This window comes from Carlito syrichta, unplaced genomic scaffold (genome assembly GCF_000164805.1).
Source record: "Carlito syrichta isolate Samal-C Ts95f unplaced genomic scaffold, Tarsius_syrichta-2.0.1 Scaffold302542, whole genome shotgun sequence".
Classification (NCBI taxonomy): Eukaryota; Metazoa; Chordata; class Mammalia; order Primates; family Tarsiidae; genus Carlito; species Carlito syrichta.
The window spans coordinates 183,136-188,045 of NW_007246638.1; positions in this window are offsets into that span (position 1 = coordinate 183,136).

Genomic DNA, 4,910 nt, shown 5'->3' on the forward strand with positions numbered 1-4,910 from the left:
ATGGTGTCATTTTTTTCTAACAGCATGTACTCACTTCTAAGTCACATTTTGGTAATTCTCATAGCATTTAAAAATTATTATTATTATTATTATATCTGTTATGATGACTGGTGATAGTGACCTCTATGTTACTATTGTAATTGTTTTGGAGTGATGATCTGTGTCCATATAAGATAGCAAACTTAATTGATAAATGTTGCATGTGTTCTGATTGTTCCACTGACCAACCTATCCTGTCTCTCTTCTCTTCAGGTCTCCCTATCTCTGAGACACAACAATATTGAACTTAGTCTAATTAATAACCCTTCAATGGCCTCTAAGTCTTCAAGTGAAGAGAAGAACTGTCTCTCATTTTAGTTTTAAAATTAGAAATGATAGGACTTAGTGAAGAAGGCATGTTGAACACCAAAACAGACCAAAAGCTAGGCTTTTGTGCAGTCAAGTTGTGACCGCAAAGGAAAGCTCTTGAAAGTAATTAAAAGTGCTATTCCAGTGAACATACAAATGATAAGAAAAGGAATGCTGTTATTGCTGTTATTGGTCAGGATAAAAGATCAAATCAGTCACAACATGCCTTTAAGCCAAAGCCTAATCTAGTGCCTTGCTCTCATATATTTTATGAAGGCTGAGAGTGGTGAGGAAGCTGCAGAAGAAAAGTTGGATCCTGGCAGAGGCTGGTTCATAAAGTTTAAAGAAATAATCCATCTCCATAACATAATAGTACAAGGTAAAGCATCAAGTGCTGCTATAGACGCTGCAGCAAGTAATCCAGGAAATCTAGCTAAGACCATTGATAAATATGACTACACTAAACAACAGATTATCCATGCAGACAAAATAGCCTGTTGGAAGATGTTGCCATGTAGTGTTTTCATAGATAGAGAGGTCAATACCTAGCTTCAAAGTTTTTAAGGACAGGCTGACCTCTTATTAGAGGCTAATGCAGCTGATGACTTTAAATTGAAGTCAATGCTCCCTTACCATTCCTAAAATCCCATAACCCTTAAAAATTATTGTTCTGCCCGTGCTATATAAATGGAACAACAAAGCCTAAGTGGCAGGACATCTGTTTACAGCATGATTTACTGAATATTTTAAGCCCACTGTTGAGGTCTAATGCTCAGAATATAGATACTTTTCAAAATATTGCTGCTCGTTGACAATATGTCTAGTCAGAAAAGAGCTCTGACAAAGGTATACATGGAAATAATTGTTGTTTTCATGCCTACTAACACAATATCCATTCTGCAGCCCATGGATCAAGAAGAAATTTTTTTGAGTTGGAGTCTTACTTTGTTGCTCAGGCTGAAGTGCAGTGGCACGCTCATGGCCACTGCAGCCTCTACCTACTCGACTCAGGCGATCCTTCTGCCTCAGTCTTCCAAGTAGCCAGAACTACAGGCATCCTACCATGCTCGAATAATTTTTGATTTTATTGTAGAGATGAGGTCTCACCAAGTTTCTCAAACCCATGGACTCAGGCAATCCACTCGGCTCAGCTTCCCAAAGTGCTGGGATTACAGGTTGAGCCACTGAGCCTGGTCAAGAAGTAATTTTGACTTTCAAGTTTTATTTAAGAAATTCATTTTGTAAGACTATAGCTGCCCTAGATAGTGATTCCTCTGATATATCTGGAGAAAATCAATTGAAAATTTTCTGGAAAGGATTCACCATTTTAGATGCTATGCAGAACATTTGTGATCACAGGAGGAGGTAAGAATAGCCACATTAAGAGGATTTTAGAAGAAGTGGATTCCAACCATCATGGATGACTTTGAGGAGTTCAAGACTTTAGAAAAGGAAATCATTGCAGATATGGTAGAAATAGAGAACTGAAACTAGAAGTGGAGCCTGAAGAAGAGACTGCATTGCTGCAATCTCATGATAAAGTATTCATGGGTGAGGAGTTGCTACTTATAAATCAGCAAAGAAATATCTTGAGATGACCTTGCCTCCTGATGAAGGTGCTGTGAACATTGTTGAAATGACACAAAATGTTAAGAATATTTTGTAATCTTAGCTGATAGAGCAATGGCAGAATTTGAGAGAGTTTATTCTAATTTTGAAAGCAGTTTGATGGAATTTTCTGTATATGTCTATTAGGTGTATTTGGTATAAAATATTATTCAAGTATGCTGTTTTCTTATTGATTTTCTGTCTGAGTGATCTGGTTATTGCTGAAATGAGGTTTTGAAGTACCCTACTATTATTGTATTCCTGTTTATTTCTCTCTTCAGCTCTGTTAATATTTGCTTTACATATTAGGCGCTTCAATGTTGGGTGCATATATACTTATAACTGATATATCTTTTTTATGTATTAACCATTTTATGGTTATATAATGATCTTCATTGTGTCTAGGTCTATTACATTCCCTCTGATTTTTTTTCATCCCCTCAGAAAATCTCTATCACTTCTTTATTTCTGAAGGACAAATTCTCCAGATAAAGTACTTTTAATTAGAAGTTTTGTTTGTTTGTTTGTTTCCTTTTAGCACTTGGAATATATAATCTCATAGTTTTGGGGCCTGCAAGGCTTTTGCTGAGAGATCTGCTAATAGTCTTATTACTGTTCCTTTTTTTGTGGTGAGTTGCTTTTCTCTTGCTGCTTTCAAAATTATCTGTCACTGATGTTTCACAATTTGATTACAATGTGACTTGGTGAAGACTTATGCTCAACATATTTGTAGTTCCTTGAACATAGATCTACATGTTCATTTTCCTTTGTAAATTTAGGAATTTTTCTGTCATTATTTCTTTAGATAAACTTTCTTCTCCCTCCCCCTTTTGCTTCATTTGGGAATATCATAAGGCATATGACAATGTTCAGTTGACAGTGTCCCATAGGTCCTACAGGCTTTCTTCACTCTTCATTCTTTTTTCTTTTTTCTTTTCTTCTGATTGGGTAATTTCAAATAATCTGTCTTCAAGCTCATTGGCTGTTTTTTTTTTCTGCTTGATCAGTCTTTTGTTAAAGTTCTCTATTTTTCAGTTCAGTTCTTGTGTTCTTCAGCTCTAGAATTTTTGTTTGGTGATTCTTTTTATGGTTTTTATCTTTTGCTCAAATTCTAATTTTTTCTCTGATTTGGTTTTATTGTCTATGTGTGTTCTCTTGTAGTTCATGAACTTCTTTAGGATAATTATTTTGAATTATTTGTTGGGAAGTTTGCAGATCTCCATTTGTGTGTGTGTGTGTGTGTGTGTGTGTGTGTGTGTGTGTGTGTGTGTGTGTGTGTGTTGGAATCTCACTTCATTTCCGAGGCTGGAGTGCAGTGGCATGTTCACGGCTACCCCACCTTTGACCTGCTGGGCTCCTGCGATCCTTCCACCTCAGCCTTCCAAGTAGCTGGAACCACAGGCATGTGCTAACACTCCTGGCTAATTTTTGATTTATTGTAGTGACGAGGTCTCGCAAGTTGCCTGGGCTGGTCTCCAGTCCGCAGGCTCAGGCCATCCACTTGCCACAGCCTCCCAAAGTGCTGAGGATATAGGCTGAGCTACCAAGCCCGGCCACGTCTTCATTTTTAGTGCCTATTACTGGCACTTTATTTTGATCCTTGGTGGTATCATGTGTTCCTGATTATTTTTTATCCTTGTGACCTTGTGATGGTGTCTATGCTCTTGAAGAAGTAGTCACCTCTTTCAGTCATTACAGACTGGCTTTGGCAGGGAAAGACCTTAACCAATCAGCCTATCCAGAGATTTTGGGTGTGTCAGCAGGATGAGATCATAGTCAGGGCTGCTACAAGGGGATTTGTGTGTGGGTTTGCATGATACTTGTTTCTGCAAATAGGTGACCCTGATGCCTGAGTTCATAGGGACTGCCTGGCATTTGTGTCCACTGGAATGGGCCTGGTGCCTGGGTTTATGGGTATTGGCCTAGAGCATGAATTTGCTAGGGTGAGTCTGGAGTTTGGGACATTGGAAATCAGCCTGAGGCAAGGGCTAGTCTGGTGTTGAGATGCTCTCCCAGGTTCTGATCTTAGCCTCTACATCTTTTCTAAGATCTCCATAAGTTATAGAAGCAAATTATAGTTTTTCATGTAAAAAGTAGAAATGCCAAAGATAAATGGTTATGGGAACACAAAGAACCTAGAATTAGTAATAGTGCTAAGTGAGCGATTCTCCTTTATTTGGCCTCTCCCTTGTGAAACAAGTCAAATTGTCATCTAAATAATCCTGAAAGTACCACCCATTGACTAAGCATTTTACTGGTGGTCAATGTCCAGTTACCTAATGTTAGTACAGGCGTTTTTTTGGTGTGGCTTTCTCAGATGAGGTGCTACCTCAAGATTCTGTACAGCAATATTACAGTTTCTAGGATTGCATCAACTTAGATCAGTTTTTATTTACTTGTGAATGGCACTCCAGGCATTAAATACACCTTTCCATTATATACCTTCTCTAATTAGAAAGGGCTAATTGTGCTATTGATGTACTGGAAGATGACTGAGGCTAAAACATTTTGAAATGTCTTGAAAACATTAAAATGTCTTTAAAACCTTCTAGGACAGAGAGGAATTGGTACCTACTGCTTATGCATATATCTTACCATTCTGTTACATTGCTTTCTAACTCAACAACAACAATAAAAAATTAATTAATATGGCCTAGACCTACTATCTTTGACAGAGTGGGCCAACTGTGTGCTGGGAGCTCTGTGGTTACCAGTGCTTTATAATTTCTCTGGGTGAATGACTACAGACATAAACCCAGATTGTGGCAGTAGAACTAGTGGGGCCGTAGCTTATTCCCTTTCTCTTTCTGCTTTTATTTATATTCTTAATATGAAATAGGAATGACTGGAGGATTATAGGAAGTTTTAGCATGCCAATGAGAGGTATTTTGACATAGTCTGGCATGGTATACAAGGATGAATAGGAAAGTCTCATTTCCTTTGTTTGATTACTT